This window comes from Gobius niger (assembly GCF_951799975.1).
Source record: "Gobius niger genome assembly, chromosome: 21".
Taxonomy (NCBI): Eukaryota; Metazoa; Chordata; class Actinopteri; order Gobiiformes; family Gobiidae; genus Gobius; species Gobius niger.
In genome coordinates this window covers 4,253,365-4,274,229 of record NC_136872.1, presented here as the reverse complement: position 1 = coordinate 4,274,229, position 20,865 = coordinate 4,253,365, and the positions used below count along the sequence as shown (strand labels likewise).

Sequence of the window (20,865 nt, the reverse complement as noted above, 5' to 3'; positions counted from 1 at the left end):
TTTGGGTCAGAAAAGTTGTAGTTATGCCAGCATCATGCCACGCCCCCTTTTAGTCCACTAATCTCTGCTGTTTTTGGTTGACCATGAAAATCTTTGGTTGTGGACAGCCCCAGTCTTGGGTTCAAAATGAAGCTAAAATACTCTCATAATGAACATTTTACTGAAAACATCATAAAGACCAACTTTCCTTGTTGAATGCGATTCAATTCAATAGCGATGAAGAGGGAAAAAAAACACCCTGGGAGTTTACGTTCAGCTCTGTCATGGTTAAACAGTCTTTATTTTAAATTCAAAGCGTCACACAAACTGTGCATTACATCAGCATCATGCAAAGTCTCATCAGGAACAAGACAATTCTATAAAAAAAGAAGAAGAAGAAGAAGCAAAAGGAATACCCGCACTGAGTAATTTGGGGACTTTGTTCATTTGCAGTGGTGGTAGCACACTTGGGAGTAGATATCTGGGTGTTTTCTGCGTCTCACTGTTGTTGAAGAGTCCAGGCTCCCGGCTGCGTAAGTGAAAGTGTCGTCGGGCTGAAATCAGAAAAATGACATTAATATGATACAACAAGGAAAGATGGTGAAGCCAGGACTGATCGACTTGTTACATGGTGGTTTGTTAAGAATAAAACATGAATAGTTTTTGACCATATTTCTCAAATGAGTAATCCTATACTAGTCTGACCTGATTGCTGTGAGGAGCTCTTTGCTGTTCAGAGTTCAGTTCTGTCAAAGCGAGAAGTATTTATTAAACAGTTATTACTTTCTGAAGAACAAAAGGACTGTGAGGAAATACCCGTCTTGTTGTTGCTGACTCTCCACATCCCCCACAGCAGCAGCAGCACCACCAGCCCGAGCACAGCGTTTGACCCAATCAGAGCCAGGACAGCAGGACTTAAAAAATCTGTAAAATATAAACATAACACAATATCGGCATTTACACAAGTCTTAACCACTTTTGTTCATTGTGGGTTTTCAATAAAGAGGTGTGTTACGAGCACTATCACATGTCTGTTTCCAATAGTTCATATTTCTCTATAACTACAAGCACAGTTATAAAAGAAGAAGAAGAAAAACAACCAGAAGACAGAACACCTGCACTGGTTGAATAGACTTGAACTCTATGTCATGATCCATTAGATGAGCTTCTCAAACGGTGGTACTTTAGCTTTAAGTCATTGACGAGTGTCTTTTGCAGGTGTAGATCAGGTTACACACAGCCCAGGCATCATTTATGTCGACATCGACTTTTTTAGTCAGAACTGAGTATTAGTCTAGACACTTGGAAAGCAACATATTTTAGTAGTTGTTGCAGCAATAAACTGCCATATTTGCTGTATGGAATTAGAAACACCAAATAAACTACTGTGCTGTTCGGACTATTGAGTGCAACTAAATGTAAGTCGTATCAACTAAATTATTATTATTTTTTACATCTATGAGCTGCAGGTGTCCATGTTGTTAAAAAGCACAGTGTTGAGTCAGACCAAAGCACAGCCCACACAGCGGCTCCTCCCAGAAGAGTGACCGTGTTTAGAGCCGCCCTCGTTGCCGAGTTTCCTGGTGTTTGAATCGCTCTATGTCTTTTGATGAATTTAGCCAAGCCTGTCCCCCTATAATATGTCAGTGGTGAGAGAATTAATCGCTTTTTATTTTTCATTTTTTACCTAGGTGCATGACACAGTATTCAGTACGACTGTAAAAATCTATAAATGAGCTGCATGTAGCTAATTTATAGATTTTTCAAAAAGCATGTGAAAAAAGTAGCGGCATAAGTCCTATTCACACGAGATAAGCATTATCTGGTGACCCATGTAAAAACAAAATGATCTGCTCACGTCTGCTTTTTACGTGGTGCCTACAGGATAACCGAAGCCTGAGATTTGAAATGTTGAAATTGATTTTGTTCCATGCATCCCTTGAGGCATTCATTTATACTCCGAGTACAAAATGAGCAACTTAAGATTGATTATTCAGTATTCAGTAGAGTGTTCTGTTCAAAATATTGCTAAAATAGTCTAACCTGTTACTGACAAACATAATTAAAACTATTTTTTCTTTTGAAAGTAATATTGCTATTTTCCTCAGTGTCACCTAATCTTAATCTGAGGTCATTCCAAGTTTCCAAGCTTATTGGGTTCTGCGCGTGGTATAAAGAAACATTCGGCTCAGTGTATTTTTAAGCTTTGATAATAATTAGCCCCTTGAAAAAACTGCTTTTTAGTGAATATGTAAATAGGGAAAGCTAACATGGAATTTGGAGTGAAAAGTTACAGAATCACTTCATTAAAAGTAGTCCAATGTAAATATTCACATGCTGTCCTGATGAGTGCCCATATGTTTGAAGGAAAACATTCATTACCATAAAGTTGGATCCTGGTCACATTTCCAACCAGTGTGTCCCCACAGGCGGTGACCACACAGAGGTAGGTCCCCTCTTCATCTGACCTGATGTCTTTCAGGGTCAGGTTATGGACACAGGAGGAGTCTTCAGTCTTCTCACAGATGTTCTTATTCATATAATCCCACAAGACAATTTCAGAAGATGCAGAACCACTTCTCACCCACATGACGCTGATGTGTTCTTGTGGACAGTGTCTGGAGGTGAAAGAGCAGCTGAGAGTCACAGAGTCTCCAGGCTTTGCTCTGATATACTCTGGACTCTGGAGAACAGACTGGACGGGCTCTGACTCTCCCTCGATCTCCAGGACAGTGCCTGATCCAAAGACAACATCATGGGTGTCGTGTATTCCACAAAAATACGTGCCGATGTCCTTCACTGTGATGTCCTGTATGGTCAAAGTGCTTTCATTCTCTGAAGAGATCACTGAATAATGATCATCAATAGGTGCATTTGGCTTAAAAAAGGGACTAATTGAAGCGATCAGTTGTAATCTCCTGTTTGAGCCCAGTTTGTACCACAGTCTATTCCTCCAAATACTGTTCTTGACACATTTTATGTCAACAGTTTGTCCCAGTTTTGCTGTTTTAAAACCTTCTGGTTGAGCGACTTCCCGTGGCATAACTCCACCTGAAAAATCCAAATGAAAGTTCACTAAAGTGCATTAAATAATGAGAAAAGTCCATGTGGAGAGTTACTTACACAGAGAGCAGAGCACAGTAATGACGACAATCTTCAGCGTCTCCATTCTGAGTGCAGTTGTGCTGTAGAGATTCTGAATCGAGGCGGGCTCTGGAAGTTTTATAAAGCTGTGACTGGAGCTTTCTGATTGGGTGTTGAAAATTAACATAACTTTACCTGATTGGTTGAAAAAGGCTGTTTGAAAACAAGCCACATCACCGTCAGACGCTGAGTTTGTTTCAGTCAAAGTAGCATTACCTAAAGGAGCACAAAATGTAACTGGTGTATTATAGAATATCCTATTTCCCCTCATTTTCTTTAAAGGCATATGGATTTTGTCAGTTTTAAGCAATACTCTGACCTCACAGCTACGTCTTCAGGTTTGTTCATTAACGTGTGTGGTCAACACCCAGATGTGGGCATCGCCTAAATTCCTGATTTCCAGAGGACGTTCTTGGGCAAGGTTTAGTGGAGTCGTGCATGTGCAGACACAAGAGAGGAGGCTTTTAGATCCTCAAGACTTGACTCTGTGATGTGATTCTGCGAGTCACTTCACACTTTTGCCGTTTGTCCAAAATTCTCCAACGCTTCTTTAAACTGGAGTAAGAAACCGTGAATCCACAGGGGCAGGGCCTTCTCCATCACCGACCTTATTAATGTTTGATCTCTTTTGATGGTCTTTTATTTAGGATTACCTGTCTTCATTGTCTACTTATCCTTAAGTTATTCTGGTTGTTAACAGTGTGCCTTGTTTGTGTCTTAGTTGTTGAAATATATAAATAAAGTTGGATTGGACAACAGCTGGATAAAATGATAAAATGAGGACCTGACACATTTTGAAAATGACAAGTAAAATAAAGTTTATCTGCAGTATGTGCCGGGAATGGAGTCTCTAAGCTTTTGATCAAAGAGTGTTCAAGTTAGAAAAGGAAGATGTCCATCTAATTTGTTAGAAGGTCATGGAAGGCGAAGATCTCGATCCACAACAGACGTGTGCAGTCACGCCACTGATCAAAGTCACACAAACTGTACCTCCCACAACACTTACATGGTTTCATTTTGCTCAGGGCATTTACTTTAAATTTTTTTTTTCCATGACACAACCTGAGTGCATCTGCTCTGAGCCGGTGCATCTCTCTGAAAACCACAGAGTCCTTTGCCTCTTTGTGCACAGCCCTCATGTTTAATGCTCTGTGTCTAGCATCATGTACAGAGTGTGGACCTCTGACTGACCATGGTGCACTGGTGAGGGAGAGTGAAACTTCAGTGTGGTTTCACGACAGGAGAGAAAATAACCTGCCTGTTGTTGATCAGTCAAACAGAATGAACACTGTTTTCTGCCAGTAAACATCGTCCAGCTTTGGGGCCATTACTATTCTAGCTAAAATAACAGCTGTTGTGGGTGTAACTGAGAGACAGCCCCGTGAGCCTTTCATACCCATTCCTCGTAGCTACTCAGGAGTGATAGGGATGTGTCAGCAGTTCATACATCTATGCATGTTAGTGTTTGATAAGCAGCCGCTCACCTACTCTTCTGATTGTTCTAGCGTTTTATAATGAGTCTACTTTCCAGGAAGGCGTCTGCTTGGGCTGTCACTTTATCCACCAGTGACTCTCCAGTTTGTAACACTCTCAATTCATTTTCATCTGAAATGCAAAGAGTATTTGATCATCCACTGCAGGGTATAGAGGCTAGTCGTCGTTTGCTCTTTGTGTCAGGGCTCTGGTTCAGTTTCTGCATACTCCACTGACTTCCGCATTTTAGCTACAATGTGTGGGTGGGATGACAAGGCACTACAAGGTTTCTTTTTTTCGTGGTCTGAGTGAGGAGGTGAAGGACGAGCTGGCGGCCAGTGATGAGACCGCCAAACTTGAGGACCTTATATCACTCTTCACTAGACTCGATGACTTGCCTTCGTGAGAGACGTATGAAAGAAATTTCAGGCCCAGAAACTATGTTCCAACCTTCTAGCCCAGGACCTCTCACCTGCAGGAACTACCAGCTCCTCCTCTGCAAGAGTCCTCAAGTGACCAGTTAAAGCAAGATTATTCAGTATCAAATGGTGTGTGCCCCCCATGCACTTTTGAAACAATTAAGTTGATCTCAATTTACACCAGAGGCCTTTGACCGGTCTATCTTTTACCTTGGACTAATATTTCATCATAAAACCAGACAATCAAAGTTTTACAGACAGAGTGATGTTTGAATTGGTTGTGTGAAATGCTTTTGCAAAACAAAAACAAAACATTGAGGAGAGCCATGAGGACGGGAGAGGCCTCTCCTGTGTGAACATAAGCAGATAAGATCAGGGGCTCTGTGTCTTGGTGAGATGTTGTCTTCTATAGGCCAGACCTCTGCTGTTGTTTAAACCTCAAATACCCTGGTCCTTGTGAAACAGCCTAAATGCGAGTCTCTGTCCTCTGTCTGCAGGTTTATCGAAAAATATGGAAGAAACGAAACCGAAAGTAGCCTATAACATCAGGCAGTGTCTTTCTCCGCTTCATTCTGGCTTTTTCCGAGATAAATAAGACGAGGAGCTCCGCGGAACGTGAACCGATTCATCACTACACCGTGCAGCGCCGAAGTCGAAGAAATGAAACGGCCTGAGAGGACGTCACACGGAACCAGCGGGCGGAGCATTTCACAATAAAGCAAATGGCTCGTGTTTACGTCACAGGCGAAACAGGGACAAGTGTCACATGGAAGTGTCACCCGGAGGACATTTGGGAACAGGGACGATGATGGATCTCTCTTTATTTGGATTATATGGACGTATGGGCAGCACATGTACAGCAGCAGGTGCAGGAGTGAGACAGGGAGCTGGAGTCTGAGATTAAAGGTGAGATTAATGTGACTTTTACACATGAATGCGCATTTACGTTGTTTCTACGTATAAACAGTATAGTTACAACAAGAGCTCCTGCAATTTGATGTGTTATGAGCGCAGTTTGGGTCAGAAAAGTTGTAGTTATGCCAGCATCATGCCACGCCCCCTTTTAGTCCACTAATCGCTGCTGTTTTTGGTTGATCATGACAATCTTTGGTTGTGGACAGCCCCGGTCTTGGGTTCAAAAAGAAGCTAAAATACTCTCATAATGAACATTTTACTGAAAACATCATTAAAACTAACTTTCCTTGTTGAATGCGACTGAATTCAATTGCGATGACGAGAAAAAAAAACACCCTGGGAGTTTACGTTCAACTCTGTCATGGTTAAACAGTCTTTATTTTAAATTCAAAGCGTCACACAAACTGTGCATTACATCAGCATCATGCAAAGTCACATCAGCAACAAGACAATTCTATAAAAAAAGAAGAAGAAGCAAAAGGAATATCCACACTGAGTAATGTGGGGACTTCCTTCATTTGCAGTGGTGGTAGCACACTTGGGAGTAGATATCTGGGTGTTTTCTGCGTCTCACTGTTGTTGAAGACACGGCTGCGTAAGTGAAAGTGTCGTCGGGCTGAAATCAGAAAAATGACATTAATATGATACAACAAGGAAAGATGGTGAAGCCAGGACTGATCAACTTGTTACATGGTGGTTTGTTAAGTGTTTCTCAAATGAGTAATCCTATACTAGTCTGACCTGATTGCTGTGAGGAGCTCTTTGCTGTTCAGAGTTCAGTTCTGTCAAAGCGAGAAGTTTTTATTTAAGAGTTATTACTTTCTGAAAAGAAAAAGACTGTGAGGAAATACCCGTCTTGTTGTTGCTGACTCTCCACATCCCCCACAGCAGCAGCAGCACCACCAGCCCGAGCACAGCGTTTGACCCAATCAGAGCCATGACAGCAGGACTTAGGACAGCGTCCAATTCAACATCTGTAAAATATAAACATAATACAATGTAGGCATTTACACAATTCTAAAAAATGTGCACTTGTAACATTGAACAGAGAGAAATCATAACCACTTTTGTTCATTGTGGGTTTGAGAGAGACAAGAGGAAAGCTTTCCAAACCTTTGACCAGTACATTTTCTGTAACGTTGTCATTTCTTTTGTGCCATCTCGTTTTCAAGGATCCATAAAGGCTTTTTATTACCATTCAGTTGGATCCTGGTTCCTGAGCCGATCATGATGTCTCCACAGGCGGTGACCACACAGAGGTAGGTACCATCTTCTGCTGAGCTGATGTTTTTGAGGGTCAGGTTTTGGACGCATGAGCTGCTCTCACAGAAGATCTTCTTTCCATGGTCCGAAGAAACAATTTCAGAAACAGCAGAGCCACTTCTCACCCACATGACGCTGATGTGTTCTTGTGGACAGTGTCTGGAGGTGAAAGAGCAGCTGAGAGTCACAGAGTCTCCAGGCTTTGCTCTGATATTCTCTGGACTCTGCAGCACAAACTGGACGGGCTCTGACTCCCCCTCGATCACCAGGACAGTGCCTGATCCAAAGAGAACGTCTTTCACGTAGGATATTCCGCAAAAGTATGTGCCGATGTCCTTCACTGTGATGTCCTTGATGGTCAAAGTGAATTCATTCTCTGAAGAGTTCACTGAATAACGACGATCCATCAGTGCATTTGGCTTAAACAGTTGTAATGTCCTGCTAGAGCCCAGTTTGTACCACACTCTACTCTTATATTTACTGTTGGTGAGGCATTTTATATCAACAGTTTGACCTAACTTTGCAGTTTTAAAACCTTCTGGTTGAGCGACTTCCTGCAGCATAACTCCATCTGAAAAATCCAAATGAAAGTTCATTAAAGTGCATTAAATAATGAGAAAAGTGCATGTGGAGAGTTACTTACACAGAGAGCAGAGCACAGTAATGACGACAATCTTCAGCATCTCCATTCTGAGTGCAGTTGTGCTGTAGAGATTCTGAATCGAGGCGGGCACTGGAAGTTTTATAAAGCTGTGGCTGGAGCTTTCTGATTGGGTGATGAACATTATCATAAATTTACCTGATTGGTTGAAAAAGGCTGTTTGAAAACAAGCCACCTCACCTACAGACGCTGAGTTTGTTTCAGTTAAAGTAACATGACCTAAAATAGCACAAAATGTAACTGGTGTTTTATGGAATATCCTATTTCCCCTCATTTTCTTTAAAAGTTTATGGATTTTGTCAGTTTTAAGTAATACTCTGACCTCACAGCTACGTCTTCAGGTTCGTTCTTTAACGTGTGGTCAACACCCAGATGTGGGCATCGCCTAAATTCCTGATTTCCAGAGGACGTTCTTGGCCAAGGTTTAGTGGAGGGAGGCTTTTAGATCCTCAAGACTCTGTGATGTGATTCTGCGAGTCACTTCACACTTATGCCGTTTCTGCAGCGCGTCTTTAAACTGGAGTAAGAAACCGTAAATCCACAGGGGCAGGGCCTTCTCCATCACCGACCTTATTTATTTATGTTTGATCTCTTTTGATGATCTTTTATTTAGTGTTACCTGTCTTCATTGTCTACTTATTTTGAAGTTATTCTGGTTGTTAACAGTGTGCCTTGTTTGTGTCTTGGCTGTTGAAATATATAAATAAAGTTGGATTGGACAACAGCTGAATAAAATGAGACACATTTTGAAAATGGACAAGTAAAATAAGGTTTATCTGCAGTATATCCCGGGAATGGAGTCTCTAAGCTTTTGATCAAAGAGTGATTGTAGAGGTCAAGTTAGAAAAGGAAGATGTCCATCAAATCCATTAGAAGGTCATGGAAGGCGAAGAACTCGATCCACAACAGACATAGCAGCCAATGATCAAAGTCACACAAACACAACACTTACATGGTTTCATTTAGGCGCCATTTTGCTAAAAATTTCCATGACACAAACTGAGCATCTGCTCTGAGCCGGTGCATCTCTCTGAAAGCCACAGAGTCCTCTTTGTGCACAGCCCTCATGTTTAATGCTCTGTGGCTTGTATCATGTGCAGAGGTGAACCTCTGACTGACCGTGGTGCTCTGGTGAGAGAGAGTGAAACTTCAGTGTGGTTTGGCAACAGGGTAAAAAATAACCTGCCTGTTGTTTGTTGGTCAAACAGAACAAACACAGTTTTCAGCCAGTAAACATCGTCTCGCTAAAACCACAGGTGATTAGTGAGTGAGTCTAACTGAGAGACAAACCAGTGTGACATGATGTTAAACTGGTTTGAGTTTGTTTGAAAGAGTTTGTGAATAAAAGTACTTTATATGTTTGTGAACTAGGACCGCCCCCTCTTGGTCATTTAGTCGACTAAACAGACGATGGCGTCTTGGTCGGACACATTTTTATTGGTCGACCAATTGCATGCGCTTCTTGCACTAATTAAGATGTCGGATTTCAGTTTCATATTAATATGACATTATCTGTGACCAGACAAAATCCTGGAGCCGAGGTACACGGTGCCAAAAAGAGAGGCCGCCTTAAGTTCATGCTTTGAACAAACGAGAACACGAGTACAGGAGTTACTACAGACTCTGAATCTGTGGCCTCAACGACAGATTCATGGTCATCTCTTCGAATGGAGGCCTACATGACTGTCACGGCTCCTTTTATTGACGCACATTGGATGATGATTGAATGAGGAGAACAGTGTCGAGAACATCGCTGAAAGACTAAGTTGCAGATGGTTATAAAATCCCACCCGAAAGTCCTGTTGCAATCGTTGCTGATGACGCTGCAAATACGATTCTCTCTGTTGAGAATCTGAAGAGGTCTGGACGTGGCCCGAAGTCGGGTTAGTTTGGTGCACGGGGCACACTCTGCAACTGTACGTAAACACGGCACTCGAGTTTCACACACCGTGGCCGCTGCGCGCCGCCTGGTTACGTAAATAAGGGCACAAAGCAAAAACCACCTCAAAAGATAAACAGAAGCAGCAGAATGCCCCGACCACGAACTGATCAAAGATGTTGCTTCTCGGTGGAGTTCCACCTTTTGGAGCAACGCTGTAGCAGTCTTGTCTGACCACACCTGTACAAAGAGGAGCGACAGCACCACATTGGACATGACCAGTGAGCAGTGGATGGCTGCTGAAGACATTGTGGATGTCCTCCGACCTTTTATTGCACTGACTGAGCTGGAGACAAATGTCTCCATGTCTGCTTGATTTCCAATGGTCGAACATGCAAAGAAATGTTAAATGTTAAAGAAGAAGATAGCCGTTTAAAGAAAAGGATTAAACAAAAACTTGTCAAGGAAATAAATAAGCGATGGAAGCTAAATATCTTGACACGCAGAACCTACATCACATCACAGCCATTCTCGATGTAGAAAAACGAGATGACGCTTATACAGCAGTCACACAGCTAGCAAGCAGACTCAAAGCAAATGCTGACAGAGACACACACAGGGTAGAGATTTGTGATGATGATGATAATGATGAAGAGGCGCAAACGTCAAAGAAGCCAAAGACGGATAAACAGAAGCGCATGTCAAAGTTGCTCTGCGGCCACGCTGAGGACGCTGATGAGTCCGAGCCAAGTTGTAACACTTCAACACTTCTTTATTTTCAAGGTAGAAGTAAGCCCACCGACAATGCTGGACCATTAGGACAGGAAAGATAATCAAAGCTGATATCCAAGACTTTCGTGAGCAGCAAAACTTCTGTGCATCCCAGCAACATCTACTCCTGGTTTTATTGTGAATAAATGCATGGGGGCCGTGCTAATGCAGAGAGTTTCAACTCTAACGCATAGAAACCTAGAGTTTAAACTCTAAGTTTCTCAGACTCATTTGCCAAAACAGAGCAGCAGCTACACTATCCCCAGAAGTACAGACTTTAGTGAATAATACTTTTATAGCAGTAGGTGCGACATTTTTGGCTAATGAGTCTGAGAAATAAGTAGGTTCAGTCACTCCCCGTTGAGTTTCAGAAATATTGCGTATTATAACGTAGTAGACAATCAGAATTATGAAGGAAGACAGGTTTATATTTACAGTGTTTATTTTGTTGAAATAATAAATACAACATTTATCACAGTGGATACTGTGTATATCGCTTTTGTATGTTGCATTTGTTTGTTAATTTTTTGCCTCAGTTACTGTTGATTTAAAGTGATAGCCTGGAGGATTGTAAAATGAAAACAGAGTGATATATCAAAAGTAATTCCCCGCCCTCCCCTCCAGTCTTAGTTGCAAATTGAAGAGAGAGAGATTCAAATTCAAATGTACAACCAAGTTCCCGCCCACTCACCTCCTGATTGGACCTGACAGGCCGGTTCACAGGAAAAGCTCGATCTCATTGGTCAAAGTGATAACGCCAGGGGATTCTGAGATCAGCGAAGGGAGGGACTACATATATAAAAAAAGATTATTTAGATTATTGAAATTTCAGATCCAGGTGGTCAATTGTATATGCATATATTATCTATTAAATTAGCTAAACTTACAGACTATCACTTTAACACTCGATAAATCAGGTAAGTAATTAGGTCGAAAAAAACTTTTAAAATGTTATAAAGGAAGGAATGAACCTTGACAGTCACATTCACTTTTTGTTCATGTTGTCTTGACCCAACAATGAATAAAACATTCTGAAAGAGTAACACGTGTCCTTTCTTTAAACGACTTGAACCCAGTCTCTGAGTTTCATAATCAGTCAGACGCGTTGGTTTCTCACTTCAGAGTAAACCACTGTGTCCTGTCTGGGCGCTGCTGAGGTTTGCCTGCGGGGGGCGCTCCTGAGCAGCACATTCACTCCGGCGTACGTGACCTCACCTTCAGCCTGAAGAACAATGCAAAGATTAACCACACTCCTGCAAAACAAAACAAATGTGAAAGTAAAAGTGACCTGTGGAGCGTCAGCAGAGCCGCGGTCAGAGTCTTCTTCTGCAACACACACATTTCAAATACTTTCTGCAGTGACGGGGACGAGGTTAAACTGCGGGTGAATGTGGTACCTGTCACTTGTTTCCTGCAGGAGCAACAAACCACCCACACCAGGACGACCACGGCCGCTCCGAAGACGACGTTCAACACGGCCAAGGCCAGGACAGTGGGGCTCACTGTGGACTGGTCAGCTCCTTCAAGTGAGGAATAAAGACTTTCAATGTTTGTAAATCAGGACAAATAAAGAACAGTACGATGTCATGGCTGAAACAGTCATTTATTTTTCGACTTTTCTTTTAAATGAAACTTCATTTTTCAGATTCACATAAGGCTTTGTGTTATAGAAAAATAGAGAGGGTGAAAATAATAAATCAAAAGGTGTGTAACAGAACCGGGTTTTGCTTGAAATGTTTTATACAAGACCTGCTGGGGGGTTCTCCTCCTGACGAGGGCACATTTTTGGCCTAAGATGACCCTAATGTTGCCTATAGGAGTGACTTCGTGGGCTCGGACGGGTGACCCCATCTGATTCCGCAGGAAAGCCGTTGCGAACAGAGGCATAGCTTGCCATTAGGCAAGGCAGGCATCTGCCTGGGCCCCCAAGCGTGCAGGGGCCCCTAGAGGGCCAACAGATTAGACAGAAATGACCAAGAGAATATAGTCACTGCAGCAGCAGTAATGACAAGGTGCAACAACAATTGGCCGTCGCTTACTCCCTGAGAGGGATAATCCGTCTCCAAAGCTTTGTCTCCGAAAAGAAGTACACACAGAATGTTGTCCAACAACTGACCAAACACGAGCTTCAAATCAAACGCGCTGCTCTGAGAGCTTCAGCCTCTGTGTGCGGAGCCAAAATGAAACTAACACTGAACGAGCGCATGGCCTGCTCTGCGATGCTTTTTTTATACTAATTTTTTTTTTTATACTGATTTTTTTTTATACTGATTTTTTTTTTATACCATTATTTTGCTTTCATTGTGAGCCCAGAGGTACATTTTATTATAAAGCAGCTTTGAAAGCATTGCCAATTTTATTCTAAGATTATAAATACTGTCTAATAACGATCATTAGGCTGTTTCATTTCAAAACCAACTTATTATTTTTTAGATTGCACTTGCACCGTGATGCTCCAAACCGCGGGTCCTGCACCGTGAACCAAACCGTGAGAGCTGAACCCCTAATATTTATCCATAAATATTCCACTGTCTCTTGAATTCTATTTCCTGAGTTTAGCGAACATATTGCAGTCGCTCATTCTGCTGGTGCTCTGGACACCGGGCTCACTCCTTTCTGCACAATGCAGTTATTACAGAGGTTCTGGGATTGCAGAGGCTCAGAGCTTTGTCTGGTCCAAGGTTTATGAGTAAAAATCATCAAATATAAGAAAGTACGGGTACGGGTGCATAAGACACTCCAATTGCAGTTTGTTTAAAAATTATTATTAGCATTCATTCTTTTATACATTTGTAGTGGCCATAGTTTTTGGAATAGGTTGGGAACCACTGGTCTACTTAATGCGGGTCTACAGCTGTGAGTGATGTTATAGGGACTATACTGGACAGTACTTTGTAATAACTCATCTCAGAATATCAAATGTGGAGACGAGCGAGGCTAGTGCACTTCTAATACATACACAGGGGAGGGGCTTATGGGTATTAAAATGAGTGAAGGTCACTATGAGAGCCTTGATCATTGTTTGTAATCATTGCATATAGATTAGTTTGTTAATGCTTTGTTGCAGTACACTCATATTTTTTTCACACATTGGGAATATCGTTTTTTGTAAATAATAAATAGTACAAACCATGTGATGCCTTGTTACGCTGTCATACTTATTTGCCATACGAACCCTGTCACACCTTGTGTTTCAAGAAAGTGTGAGGACCAAGGTCGGCTAATACTGTAATGAGTGCCATTTTCCAAGGACCACCTCTTTTTTCAAAGCGCTCTTAGTATTTGAGAGGCTTCTTCTTCTTTTTGATATTGAATTTTCATGTGGCAACAGTTTTTTTTTCCTGAAACAGTAGGATCCAGGGCATTGATACCAATTTGGTACTTGTATCACAAAGATTATTGCCTAATTTGCCCGGTTCCGTGGCGTCCCGTGTCCTTAGCGAGGCCAGGAGACGAAACAACCACAGCGAGGTTTGATCAGAGACTAGACACGGTCCATTGGAAGTGGTTCTCAAACTGTGGCACTTGGTTGTGCTCAGGGCCCTGTGCAATGTCAGACTTTATACATTTTTATTGGAGATCATTTCATTTATGTTTTAGAGATTAGCTTTAGTCTAGGCATTTGTTTCAACTTTATGACATTTGTTGTCTAAGTTTAGTATCAGTCTAGCCAGGGTGGTACTTGGAAGAGAAATATTTTAAGTCCAGAAAGATTCCCTATCTAAGTTCATGAAGTGTTTATCAAGTAATAGCTCTGTGACGAAGGTGCTCTTTGGTTCTCCATCACAATGGTTCCCACTGCACTTTTGGTCCCTTTAGGCATTCATTTATACTCCGAGTACCCCCTAATTCAAGGATCCTGCCAAACATTAACAAATGTTATATTATTGCTCAATTATTGCTCAAATACTCTCAAAGTCAAACCTTTTACTGAAAAACATGACTAAAACTGACTTTTCTTTTGCAAGTATTTTAATTCCAAGTACCCCCTGGAATCTTCGCTGCTTGCTGGCCACTACGTGTGATATAAAGAAACATAATCAGCCCCTTGAAATAAAGGCTTTTTAGAGAATATGTAGATAGGAACATTTGAGGCAGGAAAACTGTCTTGTCTTTTCATTAACAAAGAATTTTTAGAAGTAGTGCTATTTAAATGTCCATGTGCTGTCCTGATGAGTGTCCATATGTTTGAAAAAAGCATGTATTACCATGAAGTTGGATCCTGGTCACATTTCCGACCAGTGTGTCCCCACAGGCGGTGACCACACAGAGGTAGGTCCCCTCTTCATCTGACCTGATGTCTTTCAGGGTCAGGTTATGGACACAGGAGGAGTCTTCCGTCTTCTCACAGATGTTCTCATTGATATAATCCCACAAGACAATTTCAGAAGATGCAGAACCACTTCTCACCCACATGACGCTGATGTGTTCTCGTGGACAGTGTCTGGAGGTGAAAGAGCAGCTGAGAGTCACAGAGTCTCCAGGCTTTGCTCTGATATACTCTGGACTCTGGAGAACAGACTGGACGGGCTCTGACTCCCCCTCGATCTCCAGGACAGTGCCTGATCCAAAGTTAACATCATGGGTGTCTTGTATTCCACAAAAGTACGTGCCGATGTCCTTCACTGTGAGGTCCTTTATGGTCAAAGTGCTTTCATTCTCTGAAGAGTTCACTGAATAATGATTATCAATAGGTGCATTTGGCTTAAAAAAGGGACTAATTGAAGCGAGCAGTTGTAATCTCCTGTTAGAGCCCAGTTTGTACCACAGTCTGTTCCTCCAAATACTGTTCTTGACACATTTTATGTCAACAGTTTGTCCCAGTTTTGCCGTTTTAAAACCTTCTGGTTGAGCGACTTCCCGTGGCATAACTCCATCTGAAAAATCCAAATGAAAGTTCACTAAAGTGTATTAAATAATGAGAAAAGTCCATGTGGAGAGTTACTTACACAGAGAGCAGAGCACAGTAATGACGACAACCTTCAGCGTCTCCATTCTGAGTGCAGTTGTGCTGTAGAGATTCTGAATCGAGGCGGGCTCTGGACGTTTTATAAAGCTGTGGCTGGAGCTTTCTGATTGGCTGATGAAAATTAACATGACTTTACCTGATTGGTTGAAAAAGGCCGTTTGAACACGAGCCGCATCACCGTCAGACGCTGAGTTTGTTTCAGTCACAGTATAGGGGGAGGTGGGATAAAAGTCTTTGACGACCCAGAGCTGATCCAAATGACACAGAACATCACAAGGAGAACATCTACAAACGGTCTCTGCACTCACTGACGTTAGCTTTGTTTTTAAACTCTACACACACTTCTCTTCTGTCATCGCCAGCTCCAAATCCCATTGAAACTAGTCTCCTAGTAATGAGATATATCCCTGTTGTCCACACGTTTGTTCCAGTTTTAGAAACGACTGGACAAGACGGTGTTTGGTGCTTAAACCAATGACATGTCGCTAAATTCTTTCCACCCAACAACTTTTCTAATTGGTCCCTGGTACAGACGATCATCGATGCCACTGGTCCGGTTTGGCAAAAACATTGAACTGGAGGATCTCTTTGGGAATAAGACGAGAGCTGGATCTGAGCCATAAGAAAATGACTTCCTGACACATGTTGAAAATGAAGTGTAGAACAATATTTTGGGCATTTATCTGCAGTATGTCCTGGATTTATACCTTTTAAGCTTTCATTCCAAAGAGCGATTGTAGTTGTCAAGGTAGAAAAGGAAGCTTCCTGTCAAAAATGTCCATCGAATCCATGGGACGGTCGTGGGAGGCGGAGATCGTGATCCACAACAGACATTGTGCAGTCACGGTAATGATCAAATACTGACATAATGTACCTCCCACAACACTTTAGTGGCTTAAATTAGTCTCCACTTGGTTCAGGGCATAGACTTTCAAGTATTTCCATGACACTGAGGCATCTGCTCTGAGCCGGTGCATCTCTCTAAACCACAGAGTCCTTTGGGTCTTTGTCTGAGAGCACACCATCATGTTTAAAGCTCTGTGGCTGGTGTCGTGCACAGAAATGTGTGAACCTTCAGTTCAGGGTGTTTAGGTGACAGAGGTAAAAATAACCTGGCCGTTGTTCATCAGTCAAACAGAATTGAGACTTCATATAGCTCTTTATGGGAGTTTTCTTCAACTTAAGTTTCAAGCACTGGGAGGATTAAATTACTACTAAATTAAAGGACAATTCAATAAAAAGAGAGACAGATGACAATGGATAACATTTTATAGAACCTTTTGTAAAATCATTAAAAATCCCAAACTGAGATGCACATGGACAAACATATTGACACCGTTTACTCAGTACTTTGTTGAGGCGCCTTCAGGAGTGAACACAGCCTCAAGTCTTCTTAGGTTTGATGCTACACACTTGGTGCACCTGCGTTTGGGGCATTTTCCCCATTCTTCTCTGCAGATCCTCTCAGCTCTGTCAGGTTAGATGGGGAGCGTCGCTTCAAAGCTATTTCCATCTCTTTCCAGAGATGTTCAGCCGGGCTCAAGTCTGGGCTCTGTCTGGGCCGACCAAGAAGGACATTCACAGACTTGTCCTGAAGCCACTCCTCTGTTATCTTGGCTGTGTGCTTCGTGTTGTCCTGTTGGAAGATGAACCATCACCCCAGTCTGACCACGCTTCACTGTAGGGATGGTTTTTGCAGGTGATGAGCGTTGTCTGGTTTCCTCCAAACGTGATGCTTGGCATTTAGGCCAAATAAATCGATCTTGGTTTCATCAAACCAAAGACTTTTGGGTCTGGGGGTCGTTTAGGTGCTGTTTGACAAAATCCAAGCGTGCTGTCATGAGCCTTTTGCTGATGTGTAAAACACTGCTCAAATTTCAGGGAACAGAATCGGATTCATTAAAACAGACAAACATACAACACACTGGTATGGAATTCAACGCGTTCTTAATAAGCAAAGGAAAGGAGTGAAAATTGATATGAAAACCAGAACATTCTTGTACATGTCGTCTTCCCTAAAATCACTTAACTGTTGTTCAGTTTTGAAACTTTAACACATGTCCATGCTTTGAAAGACTTTAGTCGAGTGACTTTTTCAGTCAGACACGTTGGTTTCTCACTTCAGAGTAAACCACTGTGTCCTGTCTGGGCGATGCTGAGGTGGGCCTGCGGGGGGCGCTCCTGGGGACCACATTCACTCTGGCGTAAGTGACCTCACCTTCAGCCTGAAAAAACAATACAAAGATGAATTACTCTCTTGGTGAGATTTGTTTGGACAAATTAACAACAAAGACAAATCCTTGTGACCTGTGGAGCGTCAGCCGAGCCGGGACAGGAGTCTGCAAAACAGACATTTCACATCCGGTTTTATTTGCAGAGACAGGGGGAGAATATAAAACTGCGGGTGAATGTGGTACCTGTCACTCGTTTCCTGCAGGCGCAACAAACCACCCACACCAGGACAACCACGGCCGCTCCGAAGACGACGTTCAACACCATCAAGACGATGACAGTGGGACTCACTTCAGACTGGACAGCTCCTTCCACTGAGGAATAAGGAGGTTACATTCATGTAATAAGACATACCATGAATTAGCACAGCTGAAGAAATGTGAAGAGGCCAGGGTCAAAGTGTCACCAACAGGGCCGGCAAAGGGTCTTATAATCGAACTGCAGTCCCCCAAAAGTGCACTCACATAAACACCCTGCTTGTCACAATCATTGTGTCAAGTGCTTATTGAAAAATGTTTCTGAACTCATTTTCACAACTTGTTTCCGTGTTTAGTCACACTCCACTTTAGAGAAATGTGGAAAACAGAAGGAAAAGGCAAAGTGCTCACAGGGAGAAGTGAGATTGGGACCAAAGAGTCTTTAACTCTAAACAACCCAAACCCAATAACATGCTCCTGCTGGATTAGAAATCTATTGTATGATCCATTAGATGAGGTTCTCATATTTATTAATTGTGGTACTGGAGCGACTGGAGCGTCATTGAGGAGCGCCTTCTGCTGGTCTAAATCAGGTATATACAGAAGGTTCCTGTGCCAATCATTATTCATTATTCCCCACAACAAACAGCCTTATTTGCTGTTGGCTGTTATGGAATAAATAAACCCCCAGTAATGTAGTGTTACGGCCCTGGCTCAAGAGCCGCAGCAGAAAGAGAGGAGCAGGACGCAGCGGAAAGGGTTTTAGCTGTAACACAGAGCATTTATTTACAAAAATCATGAAGCAAATGTGCGACGTGGTGTGGCATCCCAAAGGCCAGGTGGAGAGGACCAGAGGAGCAGCTCAGGAGAGGGAAAAGGGCGGTCCTTTTGTAGGCAGCCTACAGGATGCACCGGGCCCTGGCACATCCAGAGCAGGTCACCCCACAAACAGAACATGATGAGTAAAAGGCAAACCAGACGGCACCCCCAAGCTAGGGGCCGTCACAACTACCATAATTTTTAAACTATTGGACTGGTGGCCTAGAGGCCCCTATGTTCCCGTGCAATTTAGTTTTTTGTAGGTCAGTTGGTACATCAATCAATCACAAGCCATGAGAGTAAAACGTGACCTTAGGGTCAGAGGCTCCATTAGGGCCAGTGGTTGTATATGGCTCTCTAATCCACAACACAACTGGGCTAGAGAGATTTCGGACTAATGACACCTCTGCTCAATGGTACATTTTCGGACTAATGAGACGTCGGACTAATGGGGCGTCGTTCTAATGGCATCGCACCCCCTGCCTTAGCCACTAACCTTAGGGATAGTGGGCTGCTGCCTAACCTTAACACATCTATGTTCCCCCACTTCGATTGACGGGGGAACATCTTTTTTTTTTTTTATGTGGCGCATTCTCACGGGATAACCAAAGCCTGAGATTTTTGTTGAAATGTACAGACATAACCTGGATGTGATGTTAAAGCGCTGCTTTTCAGTGAAGTCAATTTTAGTCTTTTACACTGAGGTAAAATGTGTTCATCTTTGTTGGTTGGAAATGTTTAAGTTGTAGTAGTAGTGACATTAGTAGTGACATTAACATTGACATTGGGAACGCTGCGTGTTTTAGCTTTGCTTTTGCCTTTTACTGCCGCTACGGCCAACGTGATGCACGGCAACATCGCATGGACTTGGATAAATACGTGAAGCACAGAGAGCGGAGAGAGAGGTGAAGGTAAGTCACTGAGCGGGACTCAGGAGCTTCAAAGACGCACGATGGAACTGCTGAATATCGCCCTGTTCACCCTCCATTTATTCTGCAGTCTCAATATTTCCCGAACACAATTAAGGTGTATATCTCTAAAAAACAAATGTAATGAGAGATTAATTAATGACAGATGAGGAGGGAATTTTTACAACGCTGTCTGTAAAAATGATGGAAAGGAATTATCTTTAGTGAAACCACTGATTTAAACATTCTAATGCAGCCTCTGTTCTTCACCAAAAGGAAACAAAAAACGCCTCATCATGTATTGTATCCTGTCCATATCTGTCCAAATCACAGAGAGGCCTTTTCACTTTGGATTAGTATTAGCACAGGACCTCGCAGTTTAGATAAATGTAGACGAGGAATTTTAACTTTACAAAATGCCTGATATGGCCAATTTGCACAGGATTAATATCACAGACATTCTCTGCAATTATTACAAGTAGCATGTGGTCCCTACAGGTAAAATTAATCCCGTCAGAATAGGGCTTTTTTTAACGTTTTTTTTTTTTTTTAAATGGCCCATTGAAAATTGACGTGAGAACAGTGCCTTTCTTGTCCTTTTTTCACATTTTATAATGTGGAGAACAAAGAAAACACATGGAACTTGGAGCAAAAGGTGAGAGAACAGTGCATAAGAAGTAGTTTTATGTAAATCACATGTAAGAAAACATTTGTTTACCATTCAGTTGGATCCTGGTTCCTGTGCCGATCATGGTGTCTCCACAGGCGGTGACCACACAGAGGTAGGTCCCATCTTCTGCTGAGCTGATGTTTTTGAGGGTCAGGTTATAGACACATGAGCTGCTCTCACAGAAGATCTTCTTTCCATAGTCCAAGGAAACAATTTCAGAAACAGCAGAGCCACTTCTCACCCACATGACGCTGATGTGTTCTTGTGGACAGTGTCTGGAGGTGAAAGAACAGCTGAGAGTCACAGAGTCTCCTGTCTGTGCCCTGATATACTCTGGACTCTGGATCTCAAACTGGACGGGCTCTGACTCCCCCTCGATCTCCAGGACAGTGCCTGATCCAAAGACAACATTATTGATGTTGGGTATTCCACAAAAGTATGTACCGATGTCTTTGACTGTCATGTCCTTTATGGTCAAAGTGTTTTCATTCTTTGAGGACTTCACTGTATAATGATTATCAATAGGTGCATTTGGCTTAAAAAAGGGACTAATTGAAGCGAGCAGT

The 20,865-nt window shown here is 42.4% G+C and overlaps 2 long non-coding RNA genes across 2 annotated transcripts; both read right to left on the bottom strand.

Moving 5' to 3' along the window:
* Positions 1-11,537: 11,537 nt before the first annotated feature.
* On the bottom strand, positions 11,538-12,029 carry LOC306980324. The gene is made up of 3 exons (XR_013794006.1): positions 11,902-12,029; positions 11,793-11,830; positions 11,538-11,726 (listed from the first exon to the last, which is right to left on the bottom strand). It is a non-coding gene; the product is annotated as an uncharacterized lncRNA (long non-coding RNA).
* Positions 12,030-17,771: 5,742 nt separating this feature from the next.
* LOC306980327 lies at positions 17,772-20,381 on the bottom strand. Its single transcript, XR_013794009.1, has 3 exons — positions 20,348-20,381; positions 17,891-18,013; positions 17,772-17,812 (listed from the first exon to the last, which is right to left on the bottom strand). It is a non-coding gene; the product is annotated as an uncharacterized lncRNA (long non-coding RNA).
* Positions 20,382-20,865: the final 484 nt, after the last annotated feature.